Here is a 27335-nt window from a genome sequence, read left to right as displayed (position 1 = left end):
ACAGTATGTAATAGTCTTAAATGTTTAATATAACTGATTTTCTATTTTTAAAGTTTTTCTTACACACACACTTGACCTAGACTGACAGTGTGACAGTGTGCAGTGGCATGGTTGCTGGGAAATGTAAGTGATCACTGCACCCCCTGGCAGTGTTACCGAGTAGTGCAGTCCTGCATTTGACAGCTGGGGAAAAATAAGTCACCTCTGTACACCACAATGCCTACTGCAGCATAACTACAGATACCTTGTGCATTTAGATGACAACATCTGTGCTGTACTTTTACTGTAATAGTAGTAAAAATGAGTTATAGATTATGAAAAAAGCACTCATGAAAATAGAATCTTGAATGACAGTTATTCTAGTGAGTTGATTTGTTAATGTTTATTCTTTTCTATAAAAAATAGATCTCTAAAATCTGTAAACTCCGGGAAATGGACAGGAGGAAATTGCAGAGAATCGTGATTGCATTTATTGTTTAGCTATAAATCAAGTTATCAGAATTCCATTAACATTATGTGCATATATTCATACACATACATTATCCGCATATGACATTGGAAGAAAAGAAAACAAAATAGGACAACAACAGCTAAAGGGAGTCACTGTATGAATTCATAACTAGTATCATTATTGCAATCATCTATGTTCTTAAATGAATTATTGATACATTATGCATATACAATACTTTGTGTATTTTCTTTTTTACATTAAATGCAAGAATGGCTTATGCATTTCTGTATTGTATATCCCAAGAAATAGTATTTAGTAAACATCCAACTGCACTCCTTTATTATGTTTAGGTATTGGATAAAAAAACTGTCACCTGTACCAGTTTTGTTTTTAATTATGTTATCCAGCTGGTTTCAATCTAGATAGACAAAAAGAAAAGTTTTTCCCACTTACTGTAGTCTTAACCTATGAAAATGTGAAGTCTTAAAAGAGAAGATACTGTATAATAGCTGCCCTTTGTGTCCATTCCTAACCTGCTTGTTTGAAAGACAAAGGATGCTGCATTGTGGTACTGCAAATGAGAGGGTTATAAAAAAATCTTGATAGAAAACGTCTATTAGAGATATCTACAGTAGGTTTCCTCCTATTGAGTGTTAATTGAATCATCCTGGTTGACCAGGAGTACTGTATGAAATGTTTCTAAATTTGTTTCTTGAAAGATGATAAACTTGACCTCTTTTTTGTAAACAAAATGAATGTTTTTTTTGGCAAAGCAAAATAGAACATTTATTCAAATGGTTTTAAGATCTTTCTTTTTGAATGAGTTTTTCTCATCATTTTACCAGATAATATTTTGCATAAATTAGGCTAAGGTATAACAGATTCAATTGTAAATGACAAGAAAACACCTGGAACTGAGTCATCAAATACTGAGTTTTAACACCATATAAGGCTTACCATCAGTTTATGGTTGTAATCTGCAAAGTTGATAGTAAGTGATGCAGGTTTCACAGAAAAGTTTAACATTAATTTTTAGCCAAATGTCAGCCACAGTCAAAAGAAATTAAAGCTTTCAGAAATCCCCCACCCCTTCCCAAGAAACTGTAGGAATTAGAAATATTATTAATTCTTTCTGTAAAAAGGTAGTGTAGCACATCCCACATATTTATGGGAACCAATTAAAAAAACATCTAAATCATAGAACTTTAAGGGTTAGAAATTCAAGATGTTTTATTTTTTATAGAATACAGCGAGCAAACAGTTTTTTTATTTCACATTTTCAAACCATGGTACATTACACAAAGCACCAGTTCATTAACTCCAAAGGAGTTTTACTCTTAAAAATACTTATGTTTTTGGGTTACATACTGAGCATCAAAAGAAACTTATTACATTTTTCGCCATTTTGATTAACAGATCGTTTGTGACTGTGATACACTTTTGAATGTCGCTTCAGCACTAAATCACCTCATTAGTGAGAGGTGATTGAGCACAGGTGATGATACAGTATGTTGTTAGTCTATGCCAAGCCTAGAGAAAATCAAGAAAGAAAAACACTAAAAAAACTGATAGATCTTGCTTATCAGATGAACAATGCCTTTGTATCATTGATGTGAGGAAGGCGGGAATAGCTTACGTGACGTGGGCTTGCAGTTGAGCCAAACTGTCTAAAGTAATAAATCATGATTTTACATAGACAACCCTGATGGACATCAGTGAGCATGGTGCAAACATGCCACATTTGGAATAATGTTAATGATGTTAATTGTAGAGTATAACAAATCAGTCAATGTGCTGGTTCAAATTTGATAGCCTGGGCAGGAGAGTCCAGAGGCTGGGACCTCACTTTATTTGAATTTTTTTAATTTACATCTTTTACAGTTTGATTTTTACAGCTTAAAGATTATGAAAATAAAGATTTTTTGGTATATTTTAAGTACTGTATAACCTGTATATTATATTATTGCTGTCAGTGCCTTGTTCTGTATTTCTGAAGCTTGGCGTTACAATGCCTTCAGCAAGGACTGGACAGCTCCTTTCGAGTGGAGATAATGGACTGCTCATTGCAGACTTTTATTTTATTTAAAATAAAAGTTTATTTTAAATAAACTTTAACTGGTGAAATGAAATCAAGTTTATGGTCCTTGAAATAGTATATAAGTCTTTAGATTTTTTTCTACTAAAATTATAGTAGGCATAGAAAGAATTCTAAATTAACCATGAAGCAAAGTGAAGTGATGACTCCCTGCAACCTGCAAAACCCGATGGTAAAGGCGATGGTAAAAGTGAAAGTTGCGTTGCTACCTGTAGGATGTCTACATTGGCAAGCTTTGTTTTCACTTTGACTTTCAAAGTTACACCTTTTGATTGAAATGGGTTTTATGTGGCAGAAGCCTGTAGTGAAGGCTAGCCCCTAGAGTCCTGTGTCTGCAAAATACTAGTTTTGTATTGGTCTTCTCTTGGTCTAAAGGAAACTTGCAAAGGTTTAGACCATGTTAGTTAAGCCTTTGAGATCATAAGAGTGAATGTTGATTATCCAGGTGCATTTAGATTTTTTGTAAACAGCATGAAGCCTTGACTTGTTTGCTTTCTTGTGTTCATCTTGAGACCTCTGAATGATATAAATACTTATAAATCCCTAGCCCTTAATCTATTTGTGCATCATTTACAGGCCACAAGAAACTGTGAAGAATATTTAAGCATTAAGATAGTGGCTGCTCAATGTAAAATGTTTACTGTTATTTCCGACTGAAGATGCTAGCATATACACTAATATTAGATTATATAGTGTTGTGCTTTTATAATGTAGTTGACGTTACCAATTTATAGTTACAATAAGTTGGAGCTCAAACTTAAATATTAACACAAGTAAATTTGGGCTATTTCAAATACTTTGCAGACATAGAATATGCAGTCTTCTCTTTCAGATTGACCCATTGAATCTTTGTTTTTGCTTTATTTTCTATTGTGATGAAAAGAATACTTTAAGTTTTGTATAAATATGTGATAATTTAGTTAATCCTACTGTATACTAGTACTGTACCATATGCTTCTTTAAAAAAAAATATGCATTAAAGCTTAATGTTCTTAACTTATATTCTTTAGGAATGCATTGTATCAAATTCACTCATCTTATTTTAGCAGCAGGTGAGCTGCTAAAGTTAACAAAGAAAAGAATCAGTCAGGAAGTCAGCCATGCAGTAAACTTCAACATGAAAACTGGCAGCTGTCGTGTGGCCTCTTGCATAAATTGGAATGTGCCTTGTATGAGTCTCATGTCAAATTGTTTCAGGCACAGTAATGTGATAAAGTAATAATAATAATAATAATAATAATAATAATTGCTTACACTTACATAGCGCTGGACACTCCACTCAAAGCGCTTTACAGGTAATGGGATCTCCCCTCCACCACCGATGTGCAGCATCCACCTGGATGATGCGACGGGAGCCATAGTGCATCAGAACGCTCACCGCACACCAGCTATCAATGGGGAGGAGAGCAGAGTAATGAAGCCAATTCATAGAGGGGGATTATTAGGAGGCCATGATTGGTAAGAGCCAATGGGAAATCTGGCCAGGACGCCAGGGTTACACCCTTACTCTTTTCGAGAAACGCTCTGGGATTTTTAATGACCACAGAGAGTCAGGACCTCGGTTCACGTCTCATCCGAAGGATGGCGCCTGTTTACGGTATAGTGTCCCTGTCACTATACTGGGGCATTAGGACCCGCATGGACCGCAGGGTGAGCGCCCCCTGCTGGCCCCACTAATACCTCTTCCAGCAGCAACCTTAGTTTTTCCCAGGAGGTCTCCCATCCAGGTACTGACCAGGCTCACACCTGCTTAGCTTCAGTGGGCTGCAGGGTGATATGGCTGCTGGCGATAAAGTATTAAAACGTATTGAAGGTACTAGAATACATTTCTTCAAGATCTCTGACAAGTGACATAAGTGACATACACACAGGAACGAACTCCCTGGTTCGTTCCTGTGTGGGTCCAATTTTTACTTTTTACTTTAGTTTACAATTTTTTGTTTTACATTAATCTACCCTGCTTTGACCAAAGTATAATTAGTATACATATTATTTTATTTATTCAGAGGGTTATATTACTCTTTTTACATTTTTAAATGTAATTTAAATTTAATTTAAAATGCGCTTTAAAAAATCTTAATCACACTGCATATATATTGTCTTTGTTTATACAGAATACAAATTAATACAAATAAAATCAATATAAATCATCAAGAAAATTAACATACATAAATGTTATTTTAAAAATTAAGATTTTATATATATATATGTAATAGTTCTTTTAATTTCCATTTATCCTCATTAGAACTTAATCCAGGGCAGATTATTTGTGAAATGAAGTAATTTTGTGGTCCTTTGAAATTTAAAGACTGTATGCCTCCACCACTGATTTAATGTGAAAAACTGAATTGTTAAATTAATCACAAATTCAAATTTGCCACAAAGACTTTATAAATTGATGAAATTATAAAACTACTCTTAACCTATAAATCTAACTGGGTTGTAGCTTTCCAGGATAAGGACAGGTGTCTCTAATTGAAATTAGCCGTTGGTGTCTGAAAGCTGCCAGACAGCAGGTTAAATCTGCCTGTTTTCTTGGTAGCAGTGGGCTTAATTAAACTTGATTCTTCTGACTGCCAGACATTGATGTGAAATTTTATTTTCTTTCGTCTGGAGAGGGCTGCAAGTGTTTGCAGACCAGTGTTGCTCGGTGGTTTTCATTCACCAACAGGGAATGCTGGGAGAACTACAGTGAAGAGTGTATCAGCAGTGCGGTGTACTCAGATGTCATATAAATAAAGATGAGGTTCAGATTCAAGGTGGTAAATTAAATTAAAGATTATATGATTTTAAGGGGATTTTGAAAACCACTGAAATTCATTGCAGGTTATTTGATTTAGTAGAAATCACAGGTACTTAACTCACAGTGAGACTGCTTGGAATGTACTGTATGATATCCTCTAATGAAAATTTATTTTTTGTGTATGCACAGTATTATACACAATTCTGGGTATGTTTGAATTATGGATGTATAACTATGTTTGCAGAGTATTAGTGATCCTGTTCATAAGTGTACTGAAATTGTACTTTTTAAAGTATTTCCTTAAGCTTGTGCTTAATTTCTTAATAATGTTTAATTTTTATGATACATTACATTACTGTATATCATGCTGCTGTACAGTAAAGCAACAGATAACATAGACAGATGCATACAAATAAAAGACTGAATTAAAGAGAACAAAGGCTAGACTACTGTAAAATACAAGTGCATTTTCAAAACAAGATGTGAAAGTGTTCATTGACATGTGAGATCTAATTTATGTCTGAGAAATCATTCTGCAGCCTTGGAGTGACAGTAACTGTACTGTACAGTAGAAAAAACACAGTCTCTGTGTTTTTGGAGTCTAATTTTGTGAAGTAAAAGAAGACCAATAAGAGCACAAATGATGTGTGGGTGTAGAAGAATTTAACAATTCACTGATATACTGAAACAATGCAATCAGTAACTGAAGCACCTCTACCTATAGTACTACAAAAAAAAACATTTGATCAAACTCTTCTTAGCTGGATATTATAACAGAAATATTTCTTTTTTTTCAGAGATTGTGGCACCTTTTCTAGAGTTAAAGTACTTAGTTCACCATGGTTAGATTAGTGTAATGTCTTACTTGATTATCTAAGTAAGGTACTAAATAGTCTCCAGCAATACCCAGAATTGTGTGGCTCATGTACAGTACTGACTAAAAGTGTTTTGTGTGTAACTTCTGTCCACTTAAATTTAGCACGGACCTTAAGGTTCTTCTTATCATACAGTATACAGTACATGTATAAGGCACTGAATTGTATAGCTCTAGATTATTTTAAAGAGCTATTGCTTAATGCACTCCAACTTTTAATTTGAGATCTGCTGATTCAGGTCTTCATGCTCTGCCAAAAGACCAGGCTCGAAACAATGTGGTATACCTCAGAGACTAAAAATGTTGACATTTTTAAAATTCCTCCGAAGACATGTCTTTTCTATAGCTTAGTTAAATTGTTGTGCATTTTTTTTATCTGATATGTATATTTTGTGTGCTCTATTGTACAGTGCTTTTTATTTCTCAAAACAAAATCCTAAATAATATTATATTACAGTATAATTTATTTCAACAGGCTAATATTATTAATGATCCTGTAGCTTCAGTATGTAAAGTTTTTAATTCATAGTGTTTTATTCATTGGTTAATATTGGATTCATTTAGCATTTTGTAATCCTATACAAAAACAAATAAAGCTGGAAAATGATTACAAAAGCACATTATTACCTACTGTATCACTTCTTTAAAAAATGACAGTTGCTGGCATTTTAGGCACAAAATTGCATATTAAGTACACTGATCAATGTGATTTCTTAATATATCATTTCATTATTCATTACATTACAAATTGGAACATGTCATTCAAGCATTTCAGAGTAGTAAAGTGAAAGTTTCTGAGATCTGTTATTAACAGACTGGGTTGTTTATGTTTGAAACTCATGAGACTGAATCAGGTGGTAGATTGGTGTGGTGATTAGCATTACTGCCTCATAGCTCCTGGGTCTGGGGTTCTGTTCTGGCCTGGGGTGCCTCCTGTGTATTTACTGTACATGTTTTTCCCATGGCTACATCATCAAACAGTCCAGAGACATCTTATCTAATGTACTGTAAGTTAAGTGGCATCTTTCAATTGTTTCCCATATGTGTGTGTGCCCTGTGATAGACTGGCATGTATTCTGCCTTTCACTCTTTGTCTGCTTGATAAGACTCTGGATCAACATTATAGTGGACTTACCAGTTATTTAAATTGTATTATTATGTTTATTTTTTTATATACTCCACGTTAGCCTTACCACATGCTGGTATTATGAAAGTTCTTACAATAAGCTTTGAATCTTATCATACAGGTCCTTTAACATTGTTTTATACCCCTGGTGAAAGTTCTACAATTTAATAATGATAATACAATTGTAATAGTTCTGCACAAAACAGAGACATATTTGTTACAAAGTCCACAAAACATGAAGACTACACTTGTTCACATCCCAATAGTTAGTATTTTGTAAATCCTCCTCTGGCAAGGATTACACTGGCTTTGTATCTCATGTAGTGTGCTATGAGGTTTTGGCACTTTTTTAACAGTGTTTTTTTTATTTTCAGTTACCATTGCAATATACATGTGTATATATATATTGAGGAACAAGTAATAGGTTTATTCCATGCTGAAAAGAGAACAACAACATTTCAGCTGTGAAACCTTCTTCAGGTGTGAGAAAGGCAGGGGAGAGAGCAAAGATTAAATAGCATAGAAGAACAAAAGCTGGGAGTAGGGAGGAGGTACAGATGCAGCCATTCAAAGTGCGCGGTACAGACACCGCAGTACAGATACCGCAGGTAAGATGACACGCGATTCCGCGGTGCGTGATTGGTTGACCGACAGGGGCACTCGTGGTCCGTTGGTCTGTCGTAGAAAGACTTACTGTAAACGTCTTTACTGTGCCCGTTGTAGATATTGAATTTTACCACTGAAGAGAAATCTTAGTAGCTGAGCATAAAAAGAATAGGAGCATACTGTAATGCGTGTGAAGGCCATAAACGATATTAATTTTGGAACGTAAACATACAGTATATGGCTGGTCTTGGTACTTTAAAGAAAAAAATACACACCGGTATTCCATTTCTCCCTAAACATTGTAAGCTTCGAAGTCTTTAACTAACGTGATACCGGAGTCAACAAGCATACTTTTAGAATTTGATTAAAAGGGAATATAATATGGAATCGCGTATCTCAAGAAATTAATAACGATATAATTATATTCATGTTGCAAAAGAACTGCAACAGACATAAAAACTCCCTTGCATAGTTTCATTACGACCAGAATCGGTCTTGAGATATTTTTAACTTGATTTACAGTATTTGAGAGGTATGTCTTAACACCGATACTACAGTGCTTAAGTACTGCTCACGTATATGTTTCTAGGTTTATATTATGCATTTCATACGGTCAAATTGCTTTTGAGCAATAAGAAGCGAGAAACGGTATGCGTTTTACTTTCGTTTTGTGCTGGGACCCGTGGATTGATTAGAGATATCAAGTACATACAAGTCATTTTTTAAATGTTGTAGTTCGTCTTGAAAAAATCTTACGAGTACATCATCTATCAACAATTACACAGGTTCTGTTTCCATATTGCGGATTTTGGTTACGTAATATTATTTTCTAGATTTCACGTTGTGAATATGATGGGATGTCTGATGGGATGTTTCTAAAAATCCATCCTCTGTAAAACGTCTTCTCTAGTTGTCCTGCATATGTATTCGCTAATGAAGCTGTGTGTTCTGAGCCTAGATCTCTACATTTCTGTATGAACCAGCTTAGAGGTTCATACAGAAAGACAGCTTGTGTTTAAATTGAGTGTAAGGCAATTTATGCTTCTAAAGTCATGGTCAGCATTTATCTTTGTACTGTGTTGTAAACTTGTTCTGTGCCAAGTCACATTATTTTATAGCGTTTTTAAAGCGTTATCAAATACGGTGTTACTGTAGTTTACTGAGTCCCATGTCACATGGTCTGTGATTGAAACCTGTAAAACCGGTTTAATTCGTCACAGCCAGCACTCTTCAGGTGTGAGGGTCTTCTGCTCAGAATGAAACGCTAAAATGTTTGTGTATATTCTAATGGTAGTGGGGGTGGGGTGTGTGGGAACAGGTTTGGTTGAAACATTTTCTCTGAAAGCATTTTCTTCTTGTAACCGATCTTGTTACAGCATGTTACAGTTTACTATTATTAACCATATTAATTTTAAGTGCTTAATGTAAAATCTTGTAAAAATATATTTTCATTGTTTAAATATACATTAAGTCTGACTATCATATAATAAGTTAAATACAAAACTAAAGAAAAAATAGGGTTAAATATAATTCAAAATATTTTGCTAACAATGTTAACTGTTTATGAATAATAAAATGTATTAACTAAGGAGTAGGATGGCACAGTTGTTAGTATGTTTTTTGTTTTTTTTTAACCCAATCTCCGGGAAACCATTAGTACGATGGTGAATTGGAGATTCTCAACCCTTGCTGCGTACGACTGGAAAAGAATTCGTAATCGGATCAACGAAATGCTTCATAGGAGGAGGCGGTCTTTTCCTCTTGTCTAACAGTCTGTCCACAAACAAAACATTCCTGTTAGACAAGAGGAATTGAAAAAAAAAACAATGTTGTCAATGAAAACCGGTGTGTGTGTCTCTCCCTGCTGGATGTCCCTCTCACAAACTGCTGAATGAATAAAATAATTTTATTGAAAACGAGTTTGCGATTGTCTGGTCTTTAAATTCTGGAGATACGCGATTCCATATTATATTCCCTTTTAATCAAATTCTAAAAGTATGCTTGTTGACTCCGGTATCGCGTTAGTTAAAGACTTCGATGCTTAAAATGTTTAGGGAGAAATGGAATACTGGTGTGTATGTTTTCTTTAAAGTACCGAGACCAGCCATATACTGTATGTTTAAGTTCCAAAATTAATATCGTTTATGGGCTTCACACGCGTTGCAGTATGCTCAGGCACTAAGTAAAAGGAGATGCTTCGTATTGCTTGACTAATTTTAAAAACTAAGTTATAAATATAAAAATTGCAGGCGCTGCTCTGGTGCGTCGGCTCCTACACAGTGCCTGTCTGCCGTAAGCGTTACAATATACATACAGTACCCACACTGCTTGTACCCATCTGTCATGCAAATAAAACACCTTGAATTGAATTGAATTGAGGGGAGAAGGGGGGGATACTAAAGCCAATACTGGCTCAATGGGCTTTGACGTGCTAATGCGTTGGTTTAACGGTCCGGGTGTGGCAGGCTTCCAATGTCAACTCGACTCGATTAGAAGACAATGAACGTATTTTAGCCCTAAATGAATTAATAGCAAACATGGTTTACATAAAATATATTTTTCCAAGAAAGTTTATAATAATACGATCTATAGTTGAGCCTACTTTAAAAATAAAGGAAAAGCATTTTCAGAAAGCAATCACGCTGTGTTTATGTAGAAAAAGTGATTAGGTTTATGAGCAATCTAATTACCTATTCGCTTAAAACGCTATATAAAATAAAGTTTATTTAGAGATGAATGATCAGTGTCGCAGTTTAAATAATGTGAGTCAGGAAACTAACACAGCGCCACCGGATTTAATAACGCAATAAAAACGCTATAAAATAATGTGACACAGTACAGCACAGTACAACAATACTGACCATGACTTTAGAAGCATAAATTACCTTACACTCAATTTAAACACAAGCTGTCTTTCTGTATGAACCTCTAAGCTGGTTCATACAGAAAATGTAGAAATGCATTAGCCTGATCATGATTAAAAAACACATAATTAAACAAGCGTTTGCGATTTAAATCAGAACACGATTTAATTCAATATAAATGTTTATATTGTAACGCATACTGTCCAGCCTCCATTTCTCTATAAAAATTTACTGTTGCACACACACACACAATAGAAGCAGGAACCGCTGTCAGAAGGGAAGATATATTCAAAATATCGCAAATATCGATCATGTTGCGATATTTTGAAATATAAAAGTCAATTGATTGTCCATAATATCGCTTACCTATTTTTTCGAAGAAATGTTTGTTAAAATTAAAGTCCAGCACCAGCTGGATTCAAACACACAACCTGCCAGTTGGTAGTCACGCACCTAGACCAGTAGGCTACAAGACAGCTCGCATGATCAGGTAGGCGAAACAGCCTTACACAGTCCTGCCGCAGTACACGGATATAATCATACCGTTATTAAATTCTTTAGATACGCGATTCCATATTATATTCCCTTTTAATCAAATTCTAAAAGTATGCTTGTTGACTCCGGTATCACGTTAGTTAAAGACTTCGAAGCTTACAATGTTTAGGGAGAAATGGAATACCGGTGTGTATTTTTCCTTGTGATATTTTAAGCTCTAGTTGAATGATAGGTGTCGCATTTTAAATCATTTTCGTAGCTAGAAATTATGAAACGCCCTGTTAAAAGCAAGGAAGTTTTTATGCCCCGTTGAAGTAAAACAAAATGCCTGACAAAGTATGGTTTGGACAGATTCCAAGTGCTTGTACAAATGTGCTAAAGAAATTATACTTTGAGTATACAGCTTGTCCAAAGTCATCCATTATTAATACTATTAGTAATATCTTCAGTAAAGGCTTTGATGCATAAATATTTCTGATAAAGGTAGGTTGTGTACTTCTGTCCAACTGAGCAATCTTGCTTTCATAATATATACCAACATTTTAATGACTGATGATTAACATGCTGTAATACACAGTTCAAAATTAAAGGCTCAAATGCTGTACATGAGAGGTTAAGCTCCCCCTGGCGGTTTTACAAGGCGACGCCGGATAGTTAGTCACGTGACACACGTGACACGCGTGATACCGCGTGATACTGCGTGATACTGTGACACGCCCACCGGGGTATGCCGCGAAATACCTCACCCATTTTGAATGGCTGCATCTGTAGGAGGGGCAGAGAGGCAGAGAGGGCACTCAGGAAGTACAAAGTGCAGAAGGGTGAAGAAAGGTGTGAAGTTAAAACCTGCATGAGAATAGAGAAGATTACACAAAAACAAGTCGTTCATTGAAAGAATGGGATGGTGTGAACCCAGTTTCAGGATGAGCTTCGTTTCTGTTGATTTTCTGCTATGGGAGTTGAGAAACCCTTCTTTGAGAACAGAGAGATCAGTGTGATCATGGCCATCTGAGGTGAAATGAGAAACTATGGGCTTGGAGAAATCTTTAATCTTCACAGCCCTAATATGTTCTCTGAAGCGATCAAATAGTCTCCTTCCGGTTTCCCCAGCGTAGATAGCTGGGTATTTTTTGCAGGAGATACAGTAAATGAAGTTGCTGGAGGTACAGGATGTCATCTGTGTGATCCAGAATTGACTTGAGGGGCCCTAAATGAGCGTGTTGTTAAATATGTATTTGCAGGTAATGCAGCGAGTTCTGTTGCAGGGGAAAGTGCCTGGTGGGGATGATGGCTGAGTGCGGTCAAGGGAGCTGTGAACCAGAAGTTTACGTAGATTGTGTGGTCGGCAGTATGAGATGATAGGGTGGTTAGAAAAAAGGGTACTGATGGAGGGATCGCCCTGTAAAATTGAATAGTTGTTAATAATGGTCCTGGGGATAGAAAGTGTGTTAGAGTGTTAGGTAAGCACCAAAGGAACGTGGTCGTGAGACCAGGAGTTCCTGGTTGAGTTGATGAGCCCGGGTGAGGCCCGGGTGAGGGCCCTATTGATAATATGGGTGGGGTATCCTCTGTTGATGAAAAAAGAATACATTTTGAGTGCTTGGTTCTGGAAATCCATTTAGTCACTGCAGAGTCAACGTAGCCTGAGGAACTTTGAAAAAGGGAGAGAGTTTTTGGTGTGAGTGGGATGAAAAGAGCTGTATAGAAGATAGCTGTGTGAATCTGTGGGTTTGTAATAGACCGAGGATAAGAGTTGTAGATGGTTAACAGATACTGTACATTTATTCTAGGAACAGAAGAGTGGTGGAAGATCTGTTAACTGTACGTTTGAGAGACGGGTGAGAGTTAGTGAATTGATGAAGGAAGTGCTCTAGCTGGTCAGTAGAGCATGTAGCAACCCCAATGCAGTCATAGATGTATCGCTTGTAGAGGTCAGGGACAAAACCAGTATAGGAGCATTCTTCTACCCAGCCGACTAAAATATTGGCATAGCTAGGTCCCATCCTGGTGCCCATGGTAACTCCACTAACTTGCTGATAAAAAAGGTTATTAAATGAGAAGGCATTGAGTGTGAGAACCAATTATATATATATAATATTTATATTCATGAACTAATATCATTAATAACATTTGGAAATGTTATACTTTAGTTCTTTTTATTTTCACTTACCAAAATTTCTCTTAGTTATATGATTCCATATTAAATGGATTTAAATAAGCAGGCTTCCAGTATATGAATGTTACAGTACTGTGCTTTTGAAGTGGCACACAAAGTGGTCTTTATATAATTGTTTAATACTGTTTAAGTTATTATGTCCTGTTCATTCTGTGCCTCCAAATGAGACATTACTTGCGTGGTAGTCCAAAGTGAATGGAGTTAGCCAATAAATTGTGCGGTTTTCTTTGTAGCTAGCAGCAAACAACTAGTGACCTGGATCTTGTGGAGCTTTTAGCCCTCTTCACCAGTTGTAGTAAGGTAAATGCTTTTGAGTTTGAGTGTATTTATAAATAAATTACAGCTGCAATCTTATGACATGGATGATCAAATCTAGGAGTGCCAAAATATTTCTAGTTAAATATAAAAATTCTGTTATATTGGAAAATTAAAACTGACCAAAAAGCACATCTAACAGGGCTCCTAAATGTTTGGGTGGATTATGCCTTAAGCCAGTTATGACCATATTAATTCATGCTAGTACTTCATATTTTATGCATATTACCTAAATGTAAACGGAAAACTCTGTATAGTTCCAGGATCTTCCATTACACTGTTTTGGGTTTTTTTTAATAACACTTTGGTATGTGAATAAGTGTAACTCTCTTGTTCTGCATAATTCAACTAATGACAAATATGACTTGTGTACATGTGTATGGTGGCTCTGTGGCTAAGGATCTGCACCTGTGAGTGGAAGGTTGCCGGTTCAAATCCCATGGCTGGCAGAGGAATCCTACTCCGTTGGGCCCCTGAGCAAGGCCCTTAACCCCAGCTGCTCCAGGGGTGCCGTATAATGGCTGACCCTGTGCTCTGACCCCAAGCTTCTCTCCCTGTCTGTGTCTCATGGAGAAAAGCTGGGGTATGTGAAAAGAGGAATTCCTAATGTAAGACATTGTATAGGGCTAATAAAGAATCATTATCATGTCTATAATGATTATAGTATAACTTTTTTAGAGAGACACATTATCCAATCTGTAATGTAACCATACAATATATGCTGTTTTTTTTTTCTTCATTTTCTATATCCATTTAGGACCGTTATACAGTTCAATTTGTCAGGAGAGTTGGAATAATTTATTGCATTTTATAACATGTAGTTAACATGGATCTCCTTCCAAATGTTTCTAAGCTTGCAGAGATAAAATAATAACATTCAGTGAATAATAACATACATGAATAACATCTTAGCAAAACAGTCACAAACAAAAGATAATTTAGTTTTTTATTGATTTAAACACAATAAAATAAAGAAATATATCTTTATAGTGTTCCTAATTAAAATTACTTTCTCTGTGAGTTTCCATTGGAAACATTCCTTCTGCATGGCATCCAAAAACAGATGTTGGGACAGTGCCAAGGAGAGATCATTTTTCTTTTTTGTTTTAATGAAATGTTAAACGTACTGCTGTTAAACGAAATCCATAGCAAATAGCAAATCCACAATTACATCCCAACGTGAACAATTAAATACACCAACTGAAACTGATTGATTTCCATAGAATATATTAACTATTACAGAGTAAATATTTATTATACAATAATAATATAAATAATTATAATATAAATAATATAAATAATAATATATACAGTATATTTATAATAGATTTAAGAAATTCATAATGTTGTTTTTAAACAATAAAATGTTCAAATAACGAGTTAGTTTTTAGTTTCAAATGTACTACTATTAATGCAGTATGGTACGGGCAAAGACCTTTTTCTGTGGACTCAACAAATTAAAAATTTGTGGCCCTGAAGATACTGGTAAGCGACTTGGACATGTCACTAGCCAGCTGTGACTGGGAGTTACCAAGCACTGTCCCCAATTATAAGAGCACTGCTGGGGCAGGAGAAATAATACTTTCCTAGGGTGTTTTCAGATTTCGGAGAATAAGTGCTTCCTATAACTTGTCAGAAACCTGTAAATGTGCAGCCTTGTCACTGGTAGAAGTACTTCTCCTCAGCACTAACACGTTTGTAAAGCACTGTGGTGCCTGCAAGTGTGTCAAAGGATGAAGCTTCTGGCAGGCAGATGTGTCAGAGAAGCACATCTACATGCCCTTACTCTGCAGTGCATGAATTGTAAACTTTAGCCTGTATCCCAGAACAGGTAGAGACTCTATCATCTGTGAAGTCTGACTTTAAAAGGAGATGAAAACAGTGCTGCTGTATTATGGCAACATTAATTTAGTTCTGTGTATCTCCTTTCTGCTGCTTTATCACACAAAAAATAACATCCTTATATCAATCTTGATAAAAGACTTGAAAAAAAGTATTTATATAATTAAAATAGTGCCAGTCTTTTTCTATATTAGACTGCATCCAGTGAATTCCTTTCCATCTATTCAACAAAGGACTTTTCAATGGAGATTTGCCATGTAAAGTAAATTTCAGCTTACTGAATGTATTTAATTTTTTGTGTATTCTTGTGTGAAGAGATTGGCATCCTATTAGGCATAGGGCATACTGAGCTTCTTTTGATATCCTGTTTTTATGCTCTAATCAGCTGATGTTTCAAATCTCTTACAAATCACTCTGCATGCTTTCGGCAGTTGGTCATTGATTATTATGATTCTCTAAAAATATTAGTGTTACTGTCAGGTTTACAGAATTGCTGCATTGATGAGCAAAATGTGTTCCAAAGATTTTTGAGGACCAGAATATTTTTCATTCCTCCTGCCCCACAATTGACAATGAAGAATTAATAAACAGTTTTCCTATCTACAAACATAAATATGTGAGCTAAAGGTCGTCACACCGTCTAGTCCCAGTCTTATAAATTGTCTGTAAGGACAACACAATTTTCAGAGGACTAACAGCTTGTATCCCAAAGATCTCTGACATCTTGAGATATTGATTGCTGCTTTAAAATACTCTTTCCTTGGTCTTGCAGATATCAGTAGCATATAGATTGTTCCTGTTCACCTGTGGTCCCTAAAATACTAACAAATTGAATTTATTTTGAATCATATTAATTGTATTGTTTACAGGAAGGGTTGAATGACCACATGAGTGTATTTTGACCTGAAATGAAATAATCTTTTGATGTTGTGTTCAGCTAGTGCTATTGACAGGTCATATTTTTGCCAAAGTCTTTTAGTAAAATACTGTATGTAGTGTGGTTACTTAAGAGTTCAAACAAAAAGCTACAAAAACATCAGTGTGAGCACTTTACCCTCAATCGTTTGGCATTCTGGGAGAAGGACAATATTTCTAACTGGATGATGAGCAGCAGAAACTGTTTGAATGCTGAGTCACATCACACTGACTTCCTTTGTAGACTTTGGAAGTTGACAGTGTGACATCAAAAAACATCTTCAAATTTCTCAGTGTGCTATCGGACACCTCTGGACACACTAGTGTGAATAAAGTTCCAAGAAGGATTTCTTACCATGGAAATATTGCATGGTAGTTTTTCTTTAAAGATAATGCAGAAGTGTACTTCAGTTTCAACAGTGCTTGAGGGAAATTGTCTCAGTAGTCAATACACAACTACCCCATACATAAGATATTTGTAGACTAAGGCTAGGCCTCTAAGACACAGGAGTAATAAGCTACATTTGGCACGGGACCATACTATTTTCATCTGATGTCAGTGGGCATTGATTTTGTTCAGCAATCAAGCCCAATTTGCAAAGGGCTAAACTAATGAAAGCTTTCATTTTTGCACAGTCAATTTTTGCACAGAGGAAAAGAAGAGAGCTGTATTAAGCATGTTGAGACTTTTGTACATAAACCCTTAAGTGTGTAGAGTGTTATAATTCCTGTTATTGTCAAGTAATAATGCATAAAACCATTATTTACAGTGTAATAAAACAGTCTTTTTTATAATCTCAGTGTTTATCACTAATTTTTACAACTTACTAAGTACAGGCGTGGAAGTGCTGTAGCAAGAAATACAGTACACTCACATGAATTTCCTAGAGAAAGAGAAGTACAGTATGAAGCTGGCAATGTAACTGTGTGGGGGAGAGATGTTCAAGCAACCTTAAGAGAAATCTTATTGTTATGCTGGGCACCAGTGCTGTCATCCCCCTTCTCAGATATAGCAGAGAGCACAATAGGAGAACTTTGTTTTTTATCAGCTCCAAGCTACCAGAGTACCCAAACTATCCAGAGTAGAGCCATTCTCAGGCTGTCTTGATCACATACAGAATTGTTCCATGTTTTTCTTGTTCAAGGTTGCATTTTTTTTTGTTTGCCCAGCCCATTTCTTAATGTCTGTCATGGCTGTAGCTTATAAAGCTCACAGCAGGAATTCGTCTATGTCAGTTTATCAACTTTTATAAAAAAAGTGTTGGATAGCTATTGCTTTGTATCAGTAATTGTATTTTCATACAGTAGGTTGAACATTTCTTATAAGATTAGAAAACATTAAATTGGGGATTTCAATTCCTACTATTTCATAATAACTATGTTGCTCAGTTATTAAATTGTCTTATTTGTCTTTATATTAATTGCAGCAAAATGATTTTCAATTGTGTTGCCTCGTATTCCATTTCTTCTAGCTTGCTATGGTTTATTTAGGTACAGTAACACTGACTTGTCTCAGACAATTCAGCACTTTGTGTTTTTTGAGGAGCACTCATAAAAAAAAACCTCAGTATACTTTTAAACCAGTATTCCTTCCAAAATGGGTTGCCAAGTTTTTTTTTCAGACAATTAACTTGGCTTTCTAGGGGAAGGAATATATTAGTTGGCAGGTGTCCAAATGCTCTACCAAAGGGACATGTAAACAAATATATTAGCAGTGTGTCACTGTGTAAGAGTCTCATAAGCCTATTATCCCACTTTGTAAGAGCCTGTATTTTTGCTGCATATTAAATGTAAAATACAGAAGAGCACATAAAGCAATAAACTGTCTCTGTGTTTAATACAGGGGAAAGATGGAGATTACGCTCAGGCAACAGAGGACAACTTTGATTTGAAAATAGAAAAAAAAAATCTCAATACTGAAGACATGCATGCATTGGTGTGGGTCAGTGTCTTACCCATGCTACCCATCCAGAATAAGAAAGGCATGACAGTAAGGAATCAGGCAGCCTTTTGTGCATATACTATAGGGTGTGTAAATCCAATCATTTTTCATGTTATTATTTTAATCTTGTATCCCTGGCGGTTGTTTTCAATTGGTTACTGGAATGAATGCAAAAACATAAAAATAATATCATACATATCAGGATTGGAAAACACGGGAAGATACAAGTCTTAATGTATGTTTAATATTTATTATTCTAAATAGACTTTTTTTTTTAAATTACACACTTGGTTTTCCTGAATAATTCTTCCCTCATGTTTAAAATAGAATGAACAGCTGATTTCATAAAATCAAAAGGCTGTTTACAGATAAAGGCATCAGTCTAAACATTTGAAGTTCCTACTAGTTATAGTTCTTTTTCACGTTTCATATACTTCTCACACATCACATGAAAGTTATGTGAGTTACACTGGGTAAATTAGGAAGTACATTCTTATGTACTGTATGCACTTAGGGAGATTAGTGCCCTTTACAGTGCTGTAATAGCAACAGTAGTGCTCTCAGTTTTAGTGGAATAGCTGGCTATTGTGACCTAGAGCAAAACCTATTTACATTCTAGGTCACTACTCTTAATAAATATTGTACCCATAGTGCTAGCTACAAGTACAATAATGGAAGTCCTATATGTAAGTATTTCCTTTATCTTGAGATGGACTTGTTATTAAAATAATGTAAATTGTGAATGAAATGGACTGCAATATAGGCCTATTCCTATACAGTACCAAAAATGTTATAAGGTTTTCTGGTACTTCCAATTCCAAGATGGTTAGAGAGATTTCAATTTCCACTTCTAAAGTCACCTCTGGTTTATGTTTTGTCAAACATATTTGATTAATGCTTTCAGCTTTGGGAAAATGTGAGTTTATTTTATGCCTTGTGAAAAAAGTAATACATCTTAGTCTTTGAGCTCTTTAGTTTATGTGGAAACATTGACGTTTATGAAGACTTGTCAGTAATTATGTAATGCAGAGGATTTTTTAGATTAGAAGATACTCTTCAAGAATCAGTTTTGCAAAATGTGGGATTTTTGGTAATATTCTGATTTTGTCTAGATTTAAATTTTCTAGGCTATTTGCTTGAAGAAAATATAGCTTCTGATTTGTTTTGTTTATATGGAATACAGAGAAATGATCAGGAAAAGTGTTGAACAGTGTAGGATTCAATAGATAAAACTTCTCTAATGGGCTACATAACAGCTTGCAACATTGATTTCTCAGTTATTCTCCCTCATAATTATTATGTACAGTGCCCTCCAAAAGTATTGGTAGAACAAAGTCAAAAGTGTTACTAAGCACTTTGTATTTGCACAAAAATACATTATACATTATACTTTCATTTTTATGAAATTTCATTTGATCTGATCTCATTTCAAAATACAGTAGTTCTTTTCTCAATCCTGTGATTTCAAGTGACGATAGGACAGACTCACTGTAACTAAAATTCACAGTGTTAAAGTCAGTATTAAGATGCACAACACTTTGAGACAAAAACTGCATGTACTCTGGAACCCATTGAGAGATGGGTTTACTCAGTGGGAAGATGAATATTGTAGATTATTTTAAAAGAGAGACTTCATTAATTCTAAAAAACACTATTCAGCTATAAAATGAATAAAAAAACTGTAATAAAAAAGTCCTTAAAAGTGCATGTATGGATGTAATTACCGAATCAATATGTATTGTAAGTAAGACCTTGTTTGGTCTATTGTACTATATATGGTGTTAATGAAAAAAAGAGTTTGAACTGGGAAAAAAATAATAAACTTATGACATATTTAAGAAAGGTTACAAATGTGAATAGTCCATTCATCCAGTCTAGATTTTCAGTGAAACATCTCAGATACTGACAAAAAAATCAAAGAATTCAAAGAATCAAAGAATAAAACAAATTCAACTGCCACTGTGTGCTTGAGCTACTGCATTGTACTATCCAAAGGTGTTATACAGTATGTAAGCACAACATTTCTTGAAGAAAATGTATTTAAACTGCACATAGAGATTCACATGTATGGTACAAGTATGTACGCACTGTACAATCTAGAATTTCGTAAGTGCCATGAGGCACTGCTTTTTCTTATTCTTTGTTTTATAGGGGCTCTTTGTACCTTCTTAATGCTTCATTTTCTTTTGTACTTGAATAGTTCTTGGACTGTGAGTAATGTAGAACATGTTATTAGTATCTTCTTGTGTAAACAGCTTTGTAAATTATTCATTAGATACTGTATTTCTTTCTTGTATGTTATAATAGCTACACTGTTGGCTATTATGCACCTATTGTTCCTTCACTGTTCTAGTGGTTTTGAGAAAAAAAAAAGCTGCTTGGAATTATTTTTAGCACCAATTGCAATGTTCTTTTCCATATTCCATTTAGAATTTCTAATGTTTTTGCTGCTGCAAGCAATTCCTTATCTTGCTTTTACTTCTCATGATTCATTTCATGCAAGTGTTAATTTGTCTCGCTTATTAAAATATATTCTTCTTAATTGATTAGATAAGGTCTTACAAATCTTGTTTCGTAGGGTCAATAAGTCTGCAAGATTTTTAGGTGTCTTTAAAGCAGCAGAACCTTGAAGTGCTGGGAAATGTTTGCAAATTGTCCAATAAAAAACTGATTTGGGTCATTAAAAGTGATAAATATATCTTAGAATTGATTTTTTTCAGTACTGTTGATGTATTGTCTGACATTGTTCTGTGTTTCAGTATACATACTGTAGATTATATAAATTCCAACCTTTCTGTTTGCTGGATAAAAGTTATGATTAGAGTATTTTTAGTTAATTAATGACTGCTGTGTTTCAACGAAATCATGGGAAGCCACTGTGGCCTAGAAGAAACACAAAAATAAAACAGTCACAATGCAATGTTTAACATTATGAAATCATTACAATATCAATGGGAACCAAAACTAAAACTATCCATAGATAGCATTGAAATTGATGTTACCAGTTAAAATTGGAGATTCAGCTGAATGTTCGCTGTAATAAAGCATGCATTTTCATATCTGTTTTCTTTAGTTATGTGGAGATTTCTTTCGAAAATAAAACAAAGATGTGACCTTAATAACCAAATGGAAGATGCCATTTTCATATCATGAATTCCTAATACAGGTCCTGTATTTCTATCATTTTTAATATGCTAAACAATGTGGTCCCTTTTACTCCCCCCACAGTCCTCTCCTGTGTCCAGTGGTGCAATGTGTGTTCCCCAAATGTTTCTCTCTCAACTTGCTAGCCCTTACTGTGTGGTAACTGAATGGCATCTCATCAAACAGTGTGTCTTTCAATGCTTGTTGATTGGCACATGCCCCACTATTTCTATTAAAGGACTTTGATTAGAGGGAAAAAACAGACACCAGAAACACTGGTCACTTTATGCAAACATAAAGTCAATATTATAATCCCTGAACCTGTCAATAGTGATAGTGATGTCCTGGCACCTGCCGTGGGACACAAACTCACTACCCTTAGATTAGGAGTCTCATGCTCTATCGACAGAGCTAGTCGGGACTAATAGTGATAGTAGATGCCAATAACTTCAATATCAGTTAATATAAAGGTACAAGATGGGTAAAAAACAACATGGAATTTTTAATTAATTACCTTAATATTTAAGGTAATGTACATGTTTTCAAATAAATAAATTAAGTCTACTCAGTTTTGGGAAAAGAGCATTTTATGCTAAATTCCAATTAATAATGTCACTGTAATATTCCAACAATAAGTCACTGTAATATACAGTACATGTAAAACTTCACTTTGAGCTCACAGTAAATATTCAATATACAGTAAATGAGAACATTCATTTATCCAAGAGAACAAATGCATTCTAATGGAATTTTAAAAATGTAACTTGACTAAATAAAGTCATATTTGTTTCATTTTTCACTCTTCCCCGATGGAGCAGGAGAGAAGCAGTCCTCTTACTCAGTCTGCTGAAGTCCAGAGAAATGCTATGCCATTTAATACATTTTGCACCATTATGTGGTCTAATAGTGTTACGTGTAGCTGTCGTCATTGCTGCATTAAAGAAATTAAGGAAGAAAATGAAATGATGGAATCTAAGTACTTTTATTGCTTTCTTAGAAGTCTTACACGGAAAGGCGAAAGTTGTTTGTGTGGTGTACTGTACTGATGCAGAGTTGACTAAAGTGGACTGCTGCAGGAGAATACAAGTCTGCTCAGTTGTTCAACTCTTTGAAAAGTGTAACGAAGTTGTATTTATTGTTGGGGGGGGGGGGGGTTAAAAGGTATTGCTATGGAATATTACAGAGTACACAGTGTAATCTTAGCCTCCTACTACCTGACTGAGAGTGATCAAGAGAGATTTCTATGCTCTGATCGACCCAATCATACTGTTAGTTTGGTGTTATTCTGTGGAAATTTAAAATGCTGAGATTTCAGTTCTTAATTGTGGTCTACCTTCGATTTTTAATTAGAATTTTAAATCAATTGTTTAATAATTATTTCATCCCAAATCACATTTTACAAAGAAATATATTTTATTGACTTTCTTTGTTGATTGTAGTGACTTGTACCTTGGAAACTAATCTTTAAAAGTATTTTGATGGGAAAGTTAATCATCAGTGCCAGAAATGCACTGCACACTTGAAACCATCAGTAATCAGAAAACACCAGTACCCTAGTATGTGTATTGGGCTGGGAAGTGGCTGAATGAAAATCTGAAAAATTAAAATGACACCATTCATTTTGACATACTGTAAAATGCATTTCGAAATGTCTTTTAAATGTATATCTCAGAATTTTAACATATTCCTTTGAATCTCTTGATTGGAATTGTCTAATTAAGGCCCTTTCTGAAGAATTCTGAAGTCTAATTTAGGCCCTCTCTGCTTTCTGTTCTTTTATCATCAGAATAGGGTCGAGATTTCTTACTACTTACTTTTCATTTGCAATATCTTTCTGTTTTTAATATACTGTATGCCACTTTGGCATGCACAAAAAGAGGAAAGGACTCAAAATACTGATTTACTGATATTTCAAAATAACTTTAAATCATTCTAAAAATATCAAAATGAACTAGACACGTGTCTATTTTTATTTTGCCTAAAAAGCGATATCTTAATATACAGTAAACACATACATTATTGAAGGGCATGCACATTTGTCTTATGGGTTGTCTTAAAGACATTGTCAGATTTGTCTTATGGGTTGCCATAATTCACTTTTGAAATTATTTTTTAATCTAATGACGTAATATTATTTGAAGATAAAGTCTAATCTCCAAAATATATAAGACATCTCTAACAGATAATTTGACTATACATTTCTAGCTTTCTTAACTGTTGCCATAAGAGAATGACTAACACCATACCGTACATACAGTAGTATGACAAGTTAAGACAAGAGCTGCCATCTTGTCTGAACCTGATCTATCACTAATAATTCTCATTACTTGACCCCACTCAATAAAGCAGTGTTTTAGTTCTCCTCAATCCGTTAATATGGGTTTTAAGGCTTTTCATTCTTTGTGACCTTCATATTTCCCTCTTATCTTCTGTCCCAAACTGAAATAGACTGAAAGCAACAGTGCTCAGAGTTAATTTATTATATCTTTATCTCTGCCCTGTATACAGAGAGCTAATCTGTAATATCTGTATCTTTTTATAGATTTGGTTCCTCTATTTGGTTCCTAATAGAGAAACCAAATCTATAAAAAGATACAGAGCCCATTTATGAGCGATGACATCCTTTAGTCTGCTTAACATTGATCTACGTCTTTGGCCATTTCTTTCCATTCTTCTTTGAGAAGCCTAAGTGTTTTGTTTTTTTTCACTGGCAAGTTAATGTGGCACACTGCAATTCTTGCAGAAAGGAAAAAGAGTATTTGCAAGAGATATACTCCTTGTGGTGATTCAACATTTTATACTGGCTTGTCCATCAATATCTGTGCTAATAATCCTGTTATTTATCTCAAAAGAAAATGTAGGAACCTCCTTTATACTGTCATAGAGAAGATGGTTTTCAAGGTTCATTTCCTGAAAGTATGATAATACAATTGCACTCCATGAATTCATGTAAAATGATTGACTGAATGTAATTCAAAATGGTAATACAGAAACTTTGCTTCTGTAAAATTGTATAATGCATGATTTAATTACTTTTGTTCATTTAACCGATCAGCAGGCCAGCCTGTTCCTTTAATGATTCCCTACTGATGCAGTATGTGACTTGGTTTAGAACCCACAGCATACCATATGTTTGGCAACTGCAGGTCCCACACATTCTTTCCAAGGGTAAAGGTACAGTTTAATAAAGACCTGAGTGCATTAGGTGCCAGAGTTGTAGGGGATTGGTGTACAGGAATGACCAAGATTAATTGAGGCAGAGCTTACATAGGGAGCTACTGTACCAGCACAATGCAAGATTCAATAAAAAGCTTTGTTACCAGGCTGTATGATTGAGATAATCTTGAGTTGATTAAATTAGGGGTCCTGGAATATTAAAACCGAGAACAGCATACTGTAGAATGGAGATCTTAAAGAGCTCCCATTGTGCACAAGTTTAGTCTGCTATATTTTTTTAAAATAATCATGGATGATAATTCAGTATACATTGAATCTATGACAAATAATTTAATGTGTAAATCAGTTCACATGAAATTACACTGATGTATTAAATCTTTAGTAGGTATATGATCATATTTTTGGGAACAGTTGCTTGTTATTGTCACGGATGTCGGAAAGGACGAACCGTGGAATGGCAGGAGAGCGTAAAAGCGGTGAGACAGGGGTTAGCTTGGGCTCGGGTATAGAAACCTCAGGTAGCGGACGTGAGGCGACCTGGTTCTAGGCGGGTTTCAGGACATCTGAACATCAATGCTGAGTGAAGGCAAATGAATGACCCAGACAGACCTCGAATCTAGGAAGGAATATAAAGTAAATTGGAAGATTTAGTAAGAGGTAAATTGGAAAAATGAATAATAGAAAGTTAAATAGAATATAGAGTCAAAGTCACCACCAAAGAACAAAATACAGTAACTAGTCAACAGATAAGATCCTAGAATGGATTGAATCCATTATTTAATCAATGAAATTATATCATTTATTTACTGTAGCTATACAAAAAGTGTGCTACAGCTTGTTTAATGGCCTTGTGACCACTAGAAACAATATAAAAGCCCAAGTGAGCAGCTGTGTGGAACTTCAGGGATGCCCATCTTGTAAACAGTATAAGCAAGTATGAGTGCAAGTTCAGTCCTGCAGTTCAGACATTGCTGGCTCAGGTGTGCTATGTAGTAAGTTCTTACCACTGTGTTATGTTACACAAATGGCCAAATATCAGACAGTTGGGACTTGTAGTATTTTCAGTGGTACAGGCATCACTGGTGTTAACTTTTCCACTGGCACAAGTTATGGTGCCATGCAGTAAGTCAGAACTAGAATAAACCTTTCGGAAAACTCAGTCTGCAAGACTGAGTCTTTGCTTGAAATGTTCTTGAGGCGTCTGACTTAAGAACCTTACAGAGACAGGTGTGTTTATTCTGAAGTCATGTGAACCACTATTATCGCACACAGAAAAGGCCTGTTCAACAAATGGTGTGACTTGTGTTCACCCAAACTAATTTAGGTTTGACAAACCAAGGTTTAGCTTTCAACATACAGTAGAAGCAGTATAAACCTGAGCTTGACTACAGGGGAAACTGAGTGAAGTACAGGAAGCCGTCACATACTGTAGAAGAAGCGGCTCCAGATACTATCAAAGTGGAATCAGGACTCAACTTCCCACAGTGCTGCTTTTCTCTTCTGCTCCACCTTAGGTTTGGTCATGTCTTTAGTTTGTGCAGAACTTATTAATTTGGTTGTTTTGTGCTTTGGTTCTTCATGATTGTTGTGGGCCAGCAGCTGTATCACTCTGCAACTCACAATTGGCAACCCACTGAAGCTCAGCAAGTGTGAGCCTGGTTAGTACCTGGATGGGAGAGCTCCTGGGAAAAATTAAGGTTGTTGCTGGAAGTGGTGTTATTGGGGCCAGCAGGGGGCCTGCTCCTTCAGATTAGAGGTAAAACCAAGGTCCTGACTCTCTGCGGTCATGAAAAATACAAGGGTGTGTCTCGAAAAGAGTAGTGGTGAAACCCCAGCATGCTGGCCAAATTTCCCATTGGACTTTACCAATTGTGGCCTCCTAATAATCCCCATCTCTGAATTGACTTCCTCACTCTGTTCTCCTCCTCACTGATAGCTGATGTGTGGTGAGCATCCAGGTGGTGCTGCACATTGGTGGTGGTGGAGGGAAGTCCCCATTACCTGTAAAGCACTTTGAGTGGAGTGTCCAGAAAAGCGCTATATACTGTAAGTGTAAGGAATAATTATTAAATAGCTTTAAGGACAAATTGGTTCAAAATAAAATGAATGACTTGCTTTAGATAGCTAATACAAAAAGATGTGGTTGTGCACATTTTAAGAGTTTCAAGCAATAAACATAAATGTATTGCTTAACTGACAATATTATAATTTTTTTAATACAGCACAGTCATGTGTCAGTTTTACAGATATGAACCTGATTTTATTAATTTATTTATTTTTAAACAGTACAAAGTTTGTAAGCTGCAACAGTAATTTTATTTGTTCTCAAAATTAATGGTACCATATAAAATTGTTACACAATAATTATATTACAATTTTGTGCTAGCAGTACCTCTGCATCCCAAGAAGAAATCCCTTTCAACTTTCTCTGGCTTGATTGAAATATGGGATTGATTGATATCTCATAGTGAGTAGAAGCTAAAACCTTGTTGTGTCTTTAATACTGATATGTCTTGTCCTTTGAGTGCTGTACTAGTTCTACAGCACCATCAAATACTAATTGATTTCCT

General features: G+C 35.2%; 1 protein-coding gene across 3 annotated transcripts in view; it reads left to right on the top strand.

Moving 5' to 3' along the window:
* The window catches only part of shank3a (SH3 and multiple ankyrin repeat domains 3a), a 666415-nt gene that overhangs the window by 189260 nt on the left and 449820 nt on the right, over nt 1–27335 (top strand). The gene's annotated exons all lie outside the window — the stretch shown is intronic.

This window comes from Lepisosteus platostomus, chromosome 9 (genome assembly GCF_059453375.1).
Source record: "Lepisosteus platostomus isolate fLepPlt1 chromosome 9, fLepPlt1.hap1, whole genome shotgun sequence".
Lineage (NCBI taxonomy): Eukaryota > Metazoa > Chordata > Actinopteri > Semionotiformes > Lepisosteidae > Lepisosteus > Lepisosteus platostomus.
This window is presented reverse-complemented; position numbering and strand designations above follow the sequence as displayed.